The sequence below is a fragment of the Nothobranchius furzeri genome, chromosome 17 (genome assembly GCF_043380555.1).
Source record: "Nothobranchius furzeri strain GRZ-AD chromosome 17, NfurGRZ-RIMD1, whole genome shotgun sequence".
Classification (NCBI taxonomy): Eukaryota; Metazoa; Chordata; class Actinopteri; order Cyprinodontiformes; family Nothobranchiidae; genus Nothobranchius; species Nothobranchius furzeri.
Window position 1 is genome coordinate 4,552,961 of NC_091757.1, and position 18,029 is coordinate 4,570,989.

An 18,029-nucleotide genomic window follows, 5' to 3' on the forward strand; every position below is an offset into this window, starting at 1 on the left:
TCAGTGGTGACACGTGGCAAGACGCTCCTCGGGGCGCGTCTTGCTTGGGCCTCTCTCCTGGAGGAGCTCAGTCAGACCCAGTGGTGACACGTGGCAAGACGCTCCTCGGGGCGCATCTAGCTTGGGCCTCTCTCCTGGAGGCGCTAAGTCAGTCCCAGTGTTGACACGTGGCAAGACGCTCCTCGGGGCGCGTCTTGCTTGGGCTTCTCACATGGAGGCCCTCAGTCAGACCCAGTGTTATCATGTGTCAAGACGCTCCTCGGGGCGTCTTGCTTGGGCCTCTCTCCTGGAGGCACTCAGTCAGACCCAGTGTTGACATGTGGCAAGATGCTCCTCGGGGCGCTTCTTGCTTGGGCTTCTCTCCTGGAGGCCCTCAGTCAGACCCATTGTTGACATGTGGCAAGACGCTCCTCGGGGCACGTCTTGCTTGGGCCTCTCTCCTGGAGGTGCTCAGTCAGACCGAGTAGTGACATGTGACAAGACGCTCCTCGGGGCACGTCTTGCTGGGGCTTCTCTCATGGAGGCACTCAGTCAGACCAAGTGTTGACATGTGGCAAGACGCTCCTCGGGGTGCGTGTTTCTTGGACCTCTCTCCTGGAGGCACTCAGTCAGACCCAGTGTTGACATGTGTCAAGACGCTCCTCGGGCGTTTCTTGCTTGGGCCTCGCTCCTGGAGGCGCTCAGTCAGACCCAGTGTTGACATGTGACAAGACGCTCCTCGGGGCGCGTCTTGCTTGGGCCTCTCTCCTGGAGGCGCTCAGTCAGACCCAGAGGTGACATGTGTCAAGACGCTCCTCGGGCCTCTCTCCTGGAGGCGTTCAGTCAGACCCAGTGTTGACATGTGGCAAGACGCTCCTCGGGGCGCGTCTTGCTTGGGCCTCTCTCCTGGAGGTGCTCAGTCAGACCCAGTGTTGACATGTGGCAAGACGCTCCTCGGGGCGCGGGTTGCTTGCACCTCTCTCATGGATGCACTCATTCAGACCCAGTGTTGACATGTGGAAAGACACTCCTCGTGGAACGTCTTGCTTGGGCCTCTCTCCTGGAGGCCCTCAGTCAGACCCAGTGTTGACATGTGGCAAGACGCTCCTCGGGGCGCGTCTTATTTGGGCCTCTCTCCTGGGGGCCCTCTGTCAGACCCAGTGTTGGCATGTGTCAAGACGCTCCTCGGGGCTCATCTTGCTTTGGCCTCTCTCCTGGAGGTGCTCAGTCAGACCGAGTAATGACATGTGGCAAGAAGCTCCTCGGGGCGCGTCTTCCTTGGGCTTCTCTCCTGGAGGCCCTCAGTCAGACCCATTGTTGACATGTGGCAAGACGCTCCTCGGGGCGCGTATTGCTTGGGCCTCTCTCCTGGATGCCCTCTGTCAGACCCAGTGTTGACATGTGGCAAAACTCTCCTCCAGGCGTGTCTTGCTTGGGCCTCTCTCCTGGAGGCGCTCAGTCAGACCCAGTGTTGACATGTGGCAAGACGCTCCTCGGGGCGCTTCTTGCTTGGGCTTCTCTCCTGGAGGCCCTCAGTCAGACCCATTGTTGACATGTGGCAAGTCGCTCCTCGGGGCACGTCTTGCTTGGGCCTCTCTCCTGGAGGCGCTCAGTCAGACCAAGTAGTGACATGTGACAAGACGCTCCTCGGTGCGCGTCTTGCTGGGGCTTCTCTCATGGAGGCACTCAGTCAGACCCAGTGTTGACATGTGGCAAGACGCTCCTCGGGGCGCGTGTTGCTTGGACCTCTCTCCTGGAGGCGCTCAGTCAGACCCAGTGTTGACATGTGTCAAGACGCTCCTCGGGCGTTTCTTGCTTGGGCCTCGCTCCTGGAGGCGCTCAGTCAGACCCAGTGTTGACATGTGACAAGACGCTCCTCGGGGCGCGTCTTGCTTGGGCCTCTCTCCTGGAGGCGCTCAGTCAGACCCAGAGGTGACATGTGTCAAGACGCTCCTCGGGCCTCTCTCCTGGAGGCGCTCAGTCAGACCCAGTGTTGACATGTGGCAAGACGCTCCTCGGGGCGCGTCTTGCTGGGGCTTCTCTCATGGAGGCACTCATTCAGACCCAGTGTTGACATGTGGAAAGACGCTCCTCGTGGAACGTCTTGCTTGGGCCTCTCTCCTGGAGGCGCTCAGTCAGACCCAGAGAAGAAGTGTGGCAAGACTCTCCTCGGGGCGCGTCTTGCTTGGGCCTCTCTCCTGGAGGCGCTCAGTCAGACCGAGTGCTGACATAAGGCAAGATGCTCCTCGCGGCGCGTCTTGCTGGGGCCTCTCTCCTGGAGGTGCTCAATCAGACCCAGTGGTGACACGTGGCAAGACGCTCCTCGGGGCGCGTCTTGCTTGGGCCTCTCTCCTGGAGGAGCTCAGTCAGACCCAGTGGTGACACGTGGCAAGACGCTCCTCGGGGCGCATCTTGCTTGGGCCTCTCTCCTGGAGGCGCTAAGTCAGTCCCAGTGTTGACACGTGGCAAGACGCTCCTCGGGGCGCGTCTTGCTTGGGCCTCTCTCCTGGAGGCGCTCAGTCAGACCCATTGTTGACATGTGGCAAGACTCTCCTCGGGGCGCGTCTTGCTTGGGCCTCTCTCATGGAGGCCCTCTGTCAGACCCAGTGTTGACATGTGTCAAGACGCTCCTCGGGGCGCATCTTGCTTTGGCCTCTCTCCTGGAGGCGCTCAGTCAGACCGAGTGCTGACATGTGGCAAGAAGCTCCTCGGGGTGCGTCTTCCTTGGGCTTCTCTCCTGGAGGCCCTCAGTCAGACCCATTGTTGACACGTGGCACGACGCTCCTCGGGGCGCGTATTGCTTGGGCCTCTCTCCTGGATGCCCTCTGTCAGACCCAGTGTTGACATGTGGCAAGACTCTCCTCGGGGCGCGTCTTGCTTGGGCTTCTCACATGGAGGCCCTCAGTCAGACCCAGTGTTATCATGTGTCAAGACGCTGCTCGGGGCGTGTCTTGCTTGGGCCTCTCTCCTGGAGGCACTCAGTCAGACCCAGTGTTGACATGTGGCAAGACGCTCCTCGGGGCGCTTCTTGCTTGGGCTTCTCTCCTGGAGGCCCTCAGTCAGACCCATTGTTGACATGTGGCAAGACGCTCCTCGGGGCACGTCTTTCTTGGGCCTCTCTCCTGGAGGTGCTCAGTCAGACCGAGTAGTGACATGTGACAAGACGCTCCTCGGGGCACGTCTTGCTGGGGCTTCTCTCATGGAGGCACTCAGTCAGACCCAGTGTTGACATGTGGCAAGACGCTCCTCGGGGCGCGTGTTTCTTGGACCTCTCTCCTGGAGGCGCTCAGTCAGACCCAGTGTTGACATGTGTCAAGACGCTCCTCGGGCGTTTCTTGCTTGGGCCTCGCTCCTGGAGGCGCTCAGTCAGACCCAGTGTTGACATGTGACAAGACGCTCCTCGGGGCGCGTCTTGCTTGGGCCTCTATCCTGGAGGCGCTCAGTCAGACCCAGAGGTGACATGTGTCAAGACGCTCCTCGGGCCTCTCTCCTGGAGGTTCTCAGTCAGACCCAGTGTTGACATGTGGCAAGACGCTCCTCGGGGCGCGTCTTGCTTGGGCCTCTCTCCTGGAGGTGCTCAGTCAGACCCAGTGTTGACATGTGGCAAGACGCTCCTCGGGGCGCGGGTTGCTTGGACCTCTCTCATGGAGGCACTCATTCAGACCCAGTGTTGACATGTGGAAAGACGCTCCTCGTGGAACGTCTTGCTTGGGCCTCTCTCCTGGAGGCCCTCAGTCAGACCCAGTGTTGACATGTGGCAAGACGCTCCTCGGGGCGCGTCTTATTTGGGCCTCTCTCCTGGGGGCCCTCTGTCAGACCCAGTGTTGACATGTGTCAAGACGCTACTCGGGGCGCATCTTGCTTTGGCCTCTCTCCTGGAGGCGCTCAGTCAGACCGAGTGCTGACATGTGGCAAGAAGCTCCTCGGGGCGCGTCTTCCTTGGGCTTCTCTCCTGGAGGCCCTCAGTCAGACCCATTGTTGACATGTGGCAAGACGCTCCTCGGGGCGCGTATTGCTTGGGCCTCTCTCCTGGATGCCCTCTGTCAGACCCAGTGTTGACATGTGGCAAGACTCTCCTCCGGGCGTGTTTGCTTGGGCCTCTCTCCTGGAGGCGCTCAGTCAGACCCAGTGTTGACATGTGGGAAGACGCTCCTCGGGGCGCTTCTTGCTTGGGCTTCTCTCCTGGAGGCCCTCAGTCAGACCCATTGTTGACATGTGGCAAGTCGCTCCTCGGGGCACGTCTTGCTTGGGCCTCTCTCCTGGAGGCGCTCAGTCAGACCAAGTAGTGACATGTGACAAGACGCTCCTCGGTGCGCGTCTTGCTGGGGCTTCTCTCATGGAGGCACTCAGTCAGACCCAGTGTTGACATGTGGCAAGACGCTCCTCGGGGCGCGGGTTGCTTGGACCTCTCTCCTGGAGGCGCTCAGTCAGACCCAGTGTTGACATGTGTCAAGACGCTCCTCGGGCGTTTCTTGCTTGGGCCTCGCTCCTGGAGGCGCTCAGTCAGACCCAGTGTTGACATGTGACAAGACGCTCCTCGGGGCGCGTCTTGCTTGGGCCTCTCTCCTGGAGGCGCTCAGTCAGACCCAGAGGTGACATGTGTCAAGACGCTCCTCGGGCCTCTCTCCTGGAGGCGCTCAGTCAGACCCAGTGTTGACATGTGGCAAGACGCTCCTCGGGGCGCGTCTTGCTGGGGCTTCTCTCATGGAGGCACTCATTCAGACCCAGTGTTGACATGTGGAAAGACGCTCCTCGTGGAACGTCTTGCTTGGGCCTCTCTCCTGGAGGCGCTCAGTCAGACCCAGAGAAGAAGTGTGGCAAGACTCTCCTAGGGGCGCGTCTTGCTTGGGCCTCTCTCCTGGAGGCGCTCAGTCAGACCGAGTGCTGACATAAGGCAAGATGCTCCTCGCGGCGCGTCTTGCTGGGGCCTCTCTCCTGGAGGTGCTCAATCAGACCCAGTGGTGACACGTGGCAAGACGCTCCTCGGGGCGCGTCTTGCTTGGGCCTCTCTCCTGGAGGAGCTCAGTCAGACCCAGTGGTGACACGTGGCAAGACGCTCCTCGGGGCGCATCTTGCTTGGGCCTCTCTCCTGGAGGCGCTAAGTCAGACCCAGTGTTGACACGTGGCAAGACGCTCCTCGGGGCGCGTCTTGCTTGGGCCTCTCTCCTGGAGGCGCTCAGTCAGACCCAGTGTTGACAAGTGGCAAGACACTCCTCGGGGCGCGTCTTATTTGGGCCTCTCTCATGGAGGCCCTCTGTCAGACCCAGTGTTGACATGTGTCCAGACGCTCCTCGGGGCGCATCTTGCTTTGGCCTCTCTCCTGGAGGCGCTCAGTCAGACCGAGTGCTGACATGGGGCAAGAAGCTCCTCGGGGCGCGTCTTCCTTGGGCTTCTCTCCTGGAGGCCCTCAGTCAGACCCATTGTTGACATGTGACAAGACGCTCCTCGGGGCGCGTATTGCTTGGGCCTCTCTCCTGGATGCCCTCTGTCAGACCCAGTGTTGACATGTGGCAAGACTCTCCTCGGGGCGCGTCTTGCTTGGGCTTCTCACATGGAGGCCCTCAGTCATACCAAGTGTTATCATGTGTCAAGACACTCCTCGGGGCGTGTGTTGCTTGGGCCTCTCTCCTGGAGGCGCTCAGTCAGACCCAGTGTTGACATGTGGCAAGACGCTCCTCGGGGTGCTTCTTGCTTGGGCTTCTCTCCTGGAGGCCCTCAGTCAGACCCATTGTTGACATGTGGCAAGACGCTCCTCGGGGCACGTCTTGCTTGGGCCTATCTCCTGGAGGCGCTCAGTCAGACCGAGTAGTGACATGTGACAAGACGCTCCTCGGGGCGCGTCTTGCTGGGGCTTCTCTCATGGAGGCACTCAGTCAGACCCAGTGTTGACATGTGGCAAGACGCTCCTCGGGGCGCGTGTTGCTTGGACCTCTCTCCTGAAGGCGCTCAGTCAGACCCAGTGTTGACATGTGTCAAGACGCTCCTCGGGCGTTTCTTGCTTGGGCCTCACTCCTGGAGGCGCTCAGTCAGACCCAGTGTTGACATGTGACAAGACGCTCCTCGGGGCGCGTCTTGCTTGGGCCTCTCTCCTGGAGGTGCTCAGTCAGACCCAGAGGTGACATGTGTCAAGACGCTCCTCGGGCCTCTCTCCTGGAGGCGCTCAGTCAGACCCAGTGTTGACATGTGGCAAGACGCTCCTCAAGACGCGTCTTGCTTGGGCCTCTCTCCTGGAGGTGCTCAGTCAGACCCAGTGTTGACATGTGGCAAGACGCTCCTCGGGGCGCGTCTTGCTGGGGCTTCTCTCATGGAGGCACTCATTCAGACCCAGTGTTGACATGTGGAAAGACGCTCCTCGTGGAACGTCTTGCTTGGGCCTCTCCTGGAGGCGCTCAGTCAGACCCAGAGAAGAAGTGTGGCAAGACTCTCCTCGGGGCGCGTCTTGCTTGGGCCTCTCTCCTGGAGGCGCTCAGTCAGACCCAGTGTTGACATGTGGCAAGACGCTCCTCGGGGCGCGTCTTGCTTGGGCCTCTCTCCTGGAGGCGCTCAGTCAGACCGAGTGTTGACATGTGGCAAGATGCTCCTCGGGGCACGTCTTGCTTGGGCCTCTCTCCTGGAGGCGCTCAGTCAGACCCAGAGGAGACATGTGTCAAGACGCTCCTCGGGGCGCGTCTTGCTTGGGCCTCTCTCCTGGAGGCGCTCAGTCAGACCCAGTGTTGACATGTGGCGATGACGCTCCTCGGGGCGCGTCTTGCTTGGGCCTCTCTCCTGGAGGCGCTCAGTCAGACCGAGTGCTGACATGTGGCACGACGCTCCTCGGGGCGCATCTTGCTTGGGCTTCTCTCCTGGAGGCCCTCAGTCAAACCCAGTGTTGACATGTGGCAAGACGCTCCTCGGGGCGCGTCTTATTTGGGCCTCTATCCTGGGGGCCCTCAGTCAGACCCAGTGTTGACATTTGGCAAGACGCTCCTCGGGGCGCGTCTTGCTTGGGCTTCTCTCCTGGAGGCCCTCAGTCAGACCCATTGTTGACATGTGGCAAGACGCTCCTCGGGGCACGTCTTGCTTGGACCTCCCTCCTGGAGGCGCTCAGTCAGACCGAGTAGTGACATATGGCAAGACGCTCCTCGGGGCGTGTCTTGCTTGGAACTCTCTCCTGGAGGCGCTCAGTTAGACCGAGTAGTGACATGTGGCAAGACGCTCCTCGGGGCGGGTCTTGCCTGGGCCTCTCTCCTGGAGGCGCTCAGTCAGACCGAGTGCTGACATGTGGCAAGACGCTCCTCGGGGCGCGTCTTGCTTGGGCCTCTCTCCTGGAGGCGCTCAGTCAGACCGAGTGCTGACATGTGGCAAGACGCTCCTCGGGGCGCATCTTGCATGGGCTTCTCTCCTGGAGAACCTCAGTCAGACCCAGTGTTGACATGTGGCAAGACGCCCCTCGGGGCGTGTCTTGCTTGGGCCTCTCTCCTGGAGGCGCTCAGTCAGACCCAGTGTTGACATGTGGCAAGACGCCCCTCGGGGCGCGTCTTGCTTGGGCTTCTCTCCTGGAGGCCCTCAGTCAGACCCATTGTTGACATGTAGCAAATCGCTCCTCGGGGCACGTCTTGCTTGGGCCTCTCTCCTGGAGGCGCTCAGTCAGACCAAGTAGTGACATGTGACAAGACGCTCCTCGGGGCGCGTCTTGCTTGGGCCTCTCTCCTGGAGGCGCTCAGTCAGACCCAGAGGTGACATGTGTCAAGACGCTCCTCGGGCCTCTCTCCTGGAGGCGCTCAGTCAGACCCAGTGTTGACATGTGGCAAGACGCTCCTCGGGGCGCGTCTTGCTGGGGCTTCTCTCATGGAGGCACTCAGTCAGACCCAGTGTTGACATGTGGAAAGACGCTCCTCGGGGCATGTCTTGCTTGGGCCTCTCTCCTGGAGGCGCTCAGTCAGACCCATAGGAGACATGTGTCAAGACGCTCCTCCGGGCGCGTCTTGCTTGGGCCTCTCTCCTGGAGGCGCTCAGTCAGACCCAGTGTTGACATGTGTCAAGACGCTCCTCGGGCGTTTCTTGCTTGGGCCTCGTTCCTGGAGGCGCTCAGTCAGACCCAGAGGTGACATGTGTCAAGACGCTCCTCGGGCCTCTCTCCTGGAGGCGCTCAGTCAAACCCAGTGTTGACATGTGGCAAGACGCTCCTCGGGGCGCGTCTTGCTGGGGCTTCTCTCATGGAGGCACTCAGTCAGACCCAGTGTTGACATGTGGAAAGACGCTCCTCGGGGAACGTCTTGCTTGGGCCTCTCTCCTGGAGGCGCTCTGTCAGACCCAGAGGAGAAATGTGTCAAGACGCTCCTCGGGGCGCGTCTTGCTTGGGCCTCTCTCCTGGAGGCGCTCAGTCAGACCGAGTGCTGACATGTGGCAAGACTCTCCTCGGGGCGCGTCTTGCTTGGGCCTCTCTCCTGGAGGCGCCCAGTCAGACCCAGTGTTGACATGTGGCAAGACGCTCCTCGGGGCGCGTGTTTCTTGGACCTCTCTCCTGGAGGCGCTCAGTCAGACCCAGTGTTGACATGTGTCAAGACGCTCCTCGGGCGTTTCTTGCTTGGGCCTCGCTCCTGGAGGCGCTCAGTCAGACCCAGTGTTGACATGTGACAAGACGCTCCTCGGGGCGCGTCTTGCTTGGGCCTCTCTCCTGGAGGCGCTCAGTCAGACCCAGAGGTGACATGTGTCAAGACGCTCCTCGGGCCTCTCTCCTGGAGGCGCTCAGTCAGACCCAGTGTTGACATGTGGCAAGACGCTCCTCGGGGCGCGTATTGCTTGGGCCTCTCTCCTGGAGGTGCTCAGTCAGACCCAGTGTTGACATGTGGCAAGACGCTCCTCGGGGCGCGTCTTGCTGGGGCTTCTCTCATGGAGGCACTCATTCAGACCCAGTGTTGACATGTGGAAAGACGCTCCTCGTGGAACGTCTTGCTTGTGCCTCTCTCCTGGAGGCGCTCAGTCAGACCGAGTTCTGACATGTGGCAAGACGCTCCTCGGGGCGCATCTTGCGTGGGCTTCTCTCCTGGAGGCCCTCAGTCAGACCCAGTGTTGACATGTGGCAAGACACTCCTCGGGGCGCATCTTATTTGGGCCTCTCTCCTGGGGGCCCTCTGTCAGACCCAGTGTTGACATGTGTCAAGACGCTCCTCGGGGCGCATCTTGCTTTGGCCTCTCTCCTGGAGGCGCTCAGTCAGACCGAGTGCTGACATGTGGCAAGAAGCTCCTCGGGGCGCGTCTTCCTTGGGCTTCTCTCCTGGAGGCCCTCAGTCAGACCCATTGTTGACATGTGGCAAGACGCTCCTCGGGGCGCGTATTGCTTGGGCCTCTCTCCTGGATGCCCTCTGTCAGACCCAGTGTTGACATGTGGCAAGACTCTCCTCGGGGCGTGTCTTGCTTGGGCCTCTCTCCTGGAGGCGCTCAGTCAGACCCAGTGTTGACATGTGGCAAGACGCTCCTTGGGGCGCTTCTTGCTTGGGCTTCTCTCCTGGAGGCCCTCAGTCAGACCCATTGTTGACATGTGGCAAGTCGCTCCTCGGGGCACCTCTTGCTTGGGCCTCTCTCCTGGAGGCGCTCAGTCAGACCAAGTAGTGACATGTGACAAGACGCTCCTCGGGTCGCGTCTTGCTGGGGCTTCTCTCATGGAGGCACTCAGTCAGACCCAGTGTTGACATGTGGCAAGACGCTCCTCGGGGCGCGGGTTGCTTGGACCTCTCTCCTGGAGGCGCTCAGTCAGACCCAGTGTTGACATGTGACAAGATGCTCCTCGGGGCGCGTCTTGCTTGGGCCTCTCTCCTGGAGGCGCTCAGTCAGACCCAGAGGTGACATGTGTCAAGACGCTCCTCGGGCCTCTCTCCTGGAGGCGCTCAGTCAGACCCAGTGTTGACATGTGGCAAGACGCTCCTCGGGGCGCGTTTTGCTGGGGCTTCTCTCATGGAGGCACTCATTCAGACCCAGTGTTGACATGTGGAAAGACGCTCCTCGTGGAACGTCTTGCTTGGGCCTCTCTCCTGGAGGCGCTCAGTCAGACCCAGAGAAGAAGTGTGGCAAGACTCTCCTCGGGGCGCGTCTTGCTTGGGCCTCTCTCCTGGAGGCGCTCAGTCAGACCGAGTGCTGACATAAGGCAAGATGCTCCTCGCGGCGCGTCTTGCTGGGGCCTCTCTCCTGGAGGTGCTCAATCAGACCCAGTGGTGACACGTGGCAAGACGCTCCTCGGGGCGCGTCTTGCTTGGGCCTCTCTCCTGGAGGAGCTCAGTCAGACCCAGTGGTGACACGTGGCAAGACGCTCCTCGGGGCGCATCTTGCTTGGGCCTCTCTCCTGGAGGCGCTAAGTCAGACCCAGTGTTGACACGTGGCAAGACGCTCCTCGGTGCGCGTCTTGCTTGGGCCTCTCTCCTGGAGGCGCTCAGTCAGACCCAGTGTTGACAAGTGGCAAGACACTCCTCGGGGCGCGTCTTGCTTGGGCCTCTCTCCTGGAGGCGCTCAGTCAGACCCAGTGTTGACATGTGGCAAGACGCTCCTCGGGGTGCTTCTTGCTTGGGCTTCTCTCCTGGAGGCCCTCAGTCAGACCCATTGTTGACATGTGGCAAGACGCTCCTCGGGGCACGTCTTGCTTGGGCCTATCTCCTGGAGGCCCTCAGTCAGACCGAGTAGTGACATGTGACAAGACGCTCCTCGGGGCGCGTCTTGCTTGGGCCTCTCTCCTGGAGGTGCTCAGTCAGACCCAGTGTTGACATGTGGCAAGACGCTCCTCGGGGCGCGTCTTGCTGGGGCTTCTCTCATGGAGGCACTCATTCAGACCCAGTGTTGACATGTGGAAAGACGCTCCTCGTGGAACGTCTTGCTTGGGCCTCTCCTGGAGGCGCTCAGTCAGACCCAGAGAAGAAGTGTGGCAAGACTCTCCTCGGGGCGCGTCTTGCTTGGGCCTCTCTCCTGGAGGCGCTCAGTCAGACCCAGTGTTGACATGTGGCAAGACGCTCCTCGGGGCGCGTCTTGCTTGGGCCTCTCTCCTGGAGGCGCTCAGTCAGACCGAGTGTTGACATGTGGCAAGATGCTCCTCGGGGCACGTCTTGCTTGGGCCTCTCTCCTGGAGGCGCTCAGTCAGACCCAGAGGAGACATGTGTCAAGACGCTCCTCGGGGCGCGTCTTGCTTGGGCCTCTCTCCTGGAGGCGCTCAGTCAGACCGAGTGCTGACATGTGGCACGACGCTCCTCGGGGCGCATCTTGCTTGGGCTTCTCTCCTGGAGGCCCTCAGTCAAACCCAGTGTTGACATGTGGCAAGACGCTCCTCGGGGAGCGTCTTATTTGGGCCTCTATCCTGGGGGCCCTCAGTCAGACCCAGTGTTGACATGTGGCAAGACGCTCCTCGGGGCGCGTCTTGCTTGGGCTTCTCTCCTGGAGGCCCTCAGTCAGACCCATTGTTGACATGTGGCAAGACGCTCCTCGGGGCACGTCTTGCTTGGACCTCCCTCCTGGAGGCGCTCAGTCAGAGCGAGTAGTGACATATGGCAAGACGCTCCTCGGGGCGTGTTTTGCTTGGACCTCTCTCCTGGAGGCGCTCAGTTAGACCGAGTAGTGACATGTGGCAAGACGCTCCTCGGGGCGGGTCTTGCTTGGGCCTCTCTCCTGGAGGCGCTCAGTCAGACCGAGTGCTGACATAAGGCAAGATGCTCCTCGCGGCGCGTCTTGCTGGGGCCTCTCTCCTGGAGTTGCTCAATCAGACCCAGTGTTCACATGTGGCAAGACGCTCCTCAGGGCGCGTCTTGCTTGGGCCTCTCTCCTGGAGGCGCTCAGTCAGACCCAGTGTTGACATGTGGCAAGACGCTCCTCGGGGCGCGTATTGCTTGGGCCTCTCTCCTGGAGGCGCTCAGTCAGACCGAGTGCTGACATGTGGCAAGACGCTCCTCGGGGCGCATCTTGCGTGGGCTTCTCTCCTGGAGGCCCTCAGTCAGACCCAGTGTTGACATGTGGCAAGACGCTCCTCGGGGCGCGTCTTATTTGGGCCTCTCTCCTGGGGGCCCTCTGTCAGACCCAGTGTTGACATGTGTCAAGACGCTCCTCGGGGCGCATCTTGCTTTGGCCTCTCTCCTGGAGGCGCTCAGTCAGACCGAGTGCTGACATGTGGCAAGAAGCTCCTCGGGGCGCGTCTTCCTTGGGCTTCTCTCCTGGAGGCCCTCAGTCAGACCCATTGTTGACATGTGGCAAGACGCTCCTCGGGGTGCGTATTGCTTGGGCCTCTCTCCTGGATGCCCTCTGTCAGACCCAGTGTTGACATGTGGCAAGACTCTCCTCGGGGCGTGTCTTGCTTGGGCCTCTCTCCTGGAGGCGCTCAGTCAGACCCAGTGTTGACATGTGGCAAGACGCTCCTCGGGGCGCGTCTTGCTTGGGCTTCTCTCCTGGAGGCCCTCAGTCAGACCCATTGTTCACATGTGACAAGTCGCTCGCTCCTCGGGGCACGTCTTGCTTGGGCCTCTCTCCTGGAGGCGCTCAGTCAGACCAAGTAGTGACATGTGACAAGACGCTCCTCGGGGCGCGTCTTGCTGGGGCTTCTCTCCTGGATGCCCTCTGTCAGACCCAGTGTTGACATGTGGCAAGACTCTCCTCGGGGCGTGTCTTGCTTGGGCCTCTCTCCTGGAGGCGCTCAGTCAGACCGAGTGCTGACATAAGGCAAGATGCTCCTCGCGGCGCGTCTTGCTGGGGCCTCTCTCCTGGAGTTGCTCAATCAGACCCAGTGTTCACATGTGGCAAGACGCTCCTCGGGGCGCGTCTTGCTTGGGCCTCTCTCCTGGAGGCGCTCAGTCAGACCCAGTGTTGACATGTGGCAAGACGCTCCTCGGGGCGCGTCTTGCTTGGGCCTCTCTCCTGGAGGCGCTCAGTCAGACCGAGTGCTGACATGTGGCAAGACGCTCCTCGGGGCGCATCTTGCGTGGGCTTCTCTCCTGGAGGCCCTCAGTCAGACCCAGTGTTGACATGTGGCAAGACGCTCCTCGGGGCACGTCTTATTTGGGCCTCTCTCCTGGGGGCCCTCTGTCAGACCCAGTGTTGACATGTGTCAAGACGCTCCTCGGGGCGCATCTTGCTTTGGCCTCTCTCCTGGAGGCGCTCAGTCAGACCGAGTGCTGACATGTGGCAAGAAGCTCCTCGGGGCGCGTCTTCCTTGGGCTTCTCTCCTGGAGGCCCTCAGTCAGACCCATTGTTGACATGTGGCAAGACGCTCCTCGGGGTGCGTATTGCTTGGGCCTCTCTCCTGGATGCCCTCTGTCAGACCCAGTGTTGACATGTGGCAAGACTCTCCTCGGGGCGTGTCTTGCTTGGGCCTCTCTCCTGGAGGCGCTCAGTCAGACCCAGTGTTGACATGTGGCAAGACGCTCCTCGGGGCGCGTCTTGCTTGGGCTTCTCTCCTGGAGGCCCTCAGTCAGACCCATTGTTCACATGTGGCAAGTCGCTCGCTCCTCGGGGCACGTCTTGCTTGGGCCTCTCTCCTGGAGGCGCTCAGTCAGACCAAGTAGTGACATGTGACAAGACGCTCCTCGGGGCGCGTCTTGCTGGGGCTTCTCTCATGGAGGCACTCAGTCAGACCCAGTGTTGACATGTGGCAAGACGCTCCTCGGGGCGCGTGTTGCTTGGACCTCTCTCCTGGAGGCGCTCAGTCAGACCCTGTGTTGACATGTGTCAAGACGCTCCTCGGGCGTTTCTTGCTTGGGCCTCGCTCCTGGAGGCGCTCAGTCAGACCCAGTGTTGACATGTGACAAGACGCTCCTCGGGGCGCGTCTTGCTTGGGCCTCTCTCCTGGAGGCGCTCTGTCAGACCCAGAGGTGACATGTGTCAAGACGCTCCTCGGGCCTCTCTCCTGGAGGCGCTCAGTCAGACCCAGTGTTGACATGTGGCAAGACGCTCCTCGGGCGTTTCTTGCTTGGGCCTCGCTCCTGGAGGCGCTCAGTCAGACCCAGTGTTGACATGTGACAAGACGCTCCTCGGGGCGCGTCTTGCTTGGGCCTCTCTCCTGGAGGCGCTCAGTCAGACCCATAGGAGACATGTGTCAAGACGCTCCTCCGGGCGCGTCTTGCTTGGGCCTCTCTCCTGGAGGCGCTCAGTCAGACCCAGTGTTGACATGTGTCAAGACGCTCCTCGGGCGTTTCTTGCTTGGGCCTCGCTCCTGGAGGCGCTCAGTCAGACCCAGTGTTGACATGTGACAAGACGCTCCTCGGGGCGCGTCTTGCTTTGGCCTCTCTCCTGGAGGCGCTCAGTCAGACCCAGAGGTGACATGTGTCAAGACGCTCCTCGGGCCTCTCTCCTGGAGGCGCTCAGTCAAACCCAGTGTTGACATGTGGCAAGACGCTCCTCGGGGCGCGTCTTGCTGGGGCTTCTCTCATGGAGGCACTCAGTCAGACCCAGTGTTGACATGTGGAAAGACGCTCCTCGGGGAACGTCTTGCTTGGGCCTCTCTCCTGGAGGCGCTCAGTCAGACCCAGAGGAGAAATGTGTCAAGACGCTCCTCGGGGCGCGTCTTGCTTGGGCCTCTCTCCTGGAGGCGCTCAGTCAGACCGAGTACTGACATGTGGCAACACTCTCCTCGGGGGGCGTCTTGCTTGGGCCTCTCTCCTGGAGGCGCTCAGTCAGACCCAGTGTTGACATGTGGCAAGACGCTCCTCGGGGCGCGTCTTGCTTGGGCCTCTCTCCTGGAGGCGCTCAGTCAGACCGAGTGTTGACCTGTGGCAAGATGCTCCTCGGGGCACGTCTTGCTTGGGCCTCTCTCCTGGAGGCGCTCAGTCAGACCCAGAGGAGACATGTGTCAAGACACTCCTCGGGGCGCGTCTTGCTTGGGCCTCTCTCCTAGAGGCGCTCAGTCAGACCGAGTGCTGACATGTGGCAAGACGCTCCTCCGGGCGCGTCTTGCTTGGGCCTCTCTCCTGGAGGCGCTCAGTCAGACCCAGTGTTCACATGTGGCAAGACGCTCCTCGGGGCGCGTCTTGCTTGGGCCTCTATCCTGGAGGCGCTCAGTCAGACCCAGTGTTGACATGTGGCAAGACGCTCCTCGGGGCGCGTCTTGCTTGGGCCTCTCTCCTGGAGGCGCTCAGTCAGACCGAGTGCTGACATGTGGCAAGACGCTCCTCGGGGCGCATCTTGCTTGGGCTTCTCTCCTGGAGGCCCTCAGTCAGACCCAGTGTTGACATGTGGCAAGACGCTCCTCAGGGCACGTCTTGCTTGGGCCTCTCTCCTGGAGGCGCTCAGTCAGACCGAGTAGTGACATGTGGCAAGACGCTCCTCGGGGCGCGTCTTGCTTGGACCTCCCTCCTGGAGGCGCTCAGTCAGACCGAGTAGTGACATGTGGCAAGACGCTCCTCGGGGCGTGTCTTGCTTGGACCTCTCTCCTGGAGGCGCTCAGTTAGACCGAGTAGTGACATGTGGCAAGACGCTCCTCGGGGCGGGTCTTGCTTGGGCCTCTCTCCTGGAGGCGCTCAGTCAGACCGAGTGCTGACATAAGGCAAGATGCTCCTCGGGGCGCATCTTGCTTGGGCCTCTCTCCTGGAGGCGCTAAGTCAGACCCAGTGTTGACACGTGACAGGACGCTCCTCGGTGCGCGTCTTGCTTGGGCCTCTCTCCTGGAGACGCTCAGTCAGACACAGTGTTGACATGTGGCAAGACACTCCTCGGGGCGCGTCTTGCTTGGGCTTCTCTCATGGAGGCCCTCAGTAAGACCCATTGTTGACATATGGAAAGAAGCTCCTCGGGGCGCGTCTTGCTTTGGCTTCTCTCCTGGAGGCCCTCAGTCAGACCCATTGTTGACATGTGGCAAGACGCTCCTCGGGGCGCGTATTGCTTGGGCCTCTCTCCTGGATGCCCTCTGTCAGACCCAGTGTTGACATGTGGCAAGACTCTCCTCGGGGCGCGTCTTGCTTGGGCTTCTCTCATGGAGGCCCTCAGTCAGACCCAGTGTTGACATGGGTCAAGACGCTCCTCGGGGCGTGTCTTGCTTGGGCCTCTCTCCTGGAGGCGCTCAGTCAGACCCAGTGTTGACATGTGGCAAGACGCTCCTCGGGGCGCTTCTTGCTTGGGCTTCTCTCCTGGAGGCCCTCAGTCAGACCCATTGTTGACATGTGGCAAGACGCTCCTCGGGGCACGTCTTGCTTGGGCCTCTCTCCTGGAGGCGCTCAGTCAGACCGAGTAGTGACATGTGGCAAGACGCTCCTCGGGGCGCGTGTGGCTTGGACCTCTCTCCTGGAGGCGCTCAGTCAGACCGAGTAGTGACATGAGGCAAGACGCTCCTCGGGGCGCGTCTTGCTTGGGCCTCTCTCCTGGAGGCGCTCAATTAGACCCAGTGTTGACATGTGGCAAGAAGCTCCTCGGGGCGCGTCTTGCTTGGGCTTCTCTCCTGGAGGCCCTCAGTCAGACCCATTGTTGACATGTGGCAAGACACTCCTCGGGGCGCTTCTTGCTTGGGCCTCTCTCCTGGAGGCGCTCAGTCAGACCGAGTGCTGACATGTGGCAAGACGCTCCTCGGGGCGCGTCTTGCTGGGGCCTCTCTCCTGGAGGCGCTCAGTCAGACCCAGTGTTGACATGTGTCAAGACGCTTCTCGGGCGTTTCTTGCTTGCGCCTCTCTCCTGGAGGCGCTCAGTCAGACCCAGAGGTGACATGTGGCAAGACGCTCCTCGGGCCTCTCTCCTGGAGGCGCTCAGTCAGACCCAGTGTTGACATGTGGCAAGACGCTCCTCGGGGCGCGTCTTGCTTGGGCCTCTCTCCTGGAGGTGCTCAGTCAGACCCAGTGTTGACATGTGGCAAGACTTTCCTCGGGGCGCGTCTTGCTGGGGCTTCTCTCATGGAGGCACTCAGTCAGACCCAGTGTTGACATGTGGCAAGATGCTCCTCGGGGCAGGTCTTGCTTGGGCCTCTCTCCTGGAGGCGCTCAGTCAGACCAAGAGGAGACATGTGTCAAGACGCTCCTCAGGGCGCGTCTTGCTTGGGCCTCTCTCCTGGAGGCGCTCAGTCAGACCGAGTGCTGACATGTGGCAAGACGCTCCTCGGGGCGCGTCTTGCTTGGACCTCCCTCCTGGAGGCGCTCAGTCAGACCGAGTAGTGACATGTGGCAAGACGCTCCTCGGGGCGTGTCTTGCTTGGACCTCTCTCCTGGAGGCGCTCAGTTAGACCGAGTAGTGACATGTGGCAAGACGCTCCTCGGGGCGGGTCTTGCTTGGGCGTCTCTCCTGGAGGCGCTCAGTCAGACCGAGTGCTGACATAAGGCAAGATGCTCCTCGCGGCGCGTCTAGCTGGGGCCTCTCTCCTGGAGGTGCTCAATCAGACCCAGTGGTGACACGTGGCAAGACGCTCCTCGGGGCGCCTCTTGCTTGGGCCTCTCTCCTGGAGGAGCTCAGTCAGACCCAGTGGTGACACGTGGCAAGACGCTCCTCCGGGCGCATCTTGCTTGGGCCTCTCTCCTGGAGGCGCTAAGTCAGACCCAGTGTTGACACGTGGCAAGACGCTCCTCGGGGCGCGTCTTGCTTGGGCCTCTCTCCTGGAGGCGCTCAGTCAGACCCAGTGTTGACATGTGGCAAGACACTCCTCGGGGCGCGTCTTGCTTGGGCCTCTCTCATGGAGGCCCTCTGTCAGACCCAGTGTTGACATGTGTCAAGACGCTCCTCGGGGCGCATCTTGCTTTGGCCTCTCTCCTGGAGGCGCTCAGTCAGACCGAGTGCTAACATGTGGCAAGAAGCTCCTCGGGGCGCGACTTCCTTGGGCTTCTCTCCTGGAGGCCCTCAGTCAGACCCAGTGTTGACATGTGGCAAGACTCTCCTCGGGGCGCGTCTTGCTTGGGCTTCTCTCATGGAGGCCCTCAGTCAGACCCAGTGTTATCATGTGTCAAGACGCTCCTCGGGGCGTGTCTTGCTTGGGCCTCTCTCCTGGAGGCGCTCAGTCAGACCCAGTGTTGACATGTGGCAAGACGCTCCTCGGGGCGCTTCTTGCTTGGGCTTCTCTCCTGGAGGCCCTCAGTCAGACCCATTGTTGACATGTGGCAAGACGCTCCTCGGGGCACGTCTTGCTTGGGCCTCTCTCC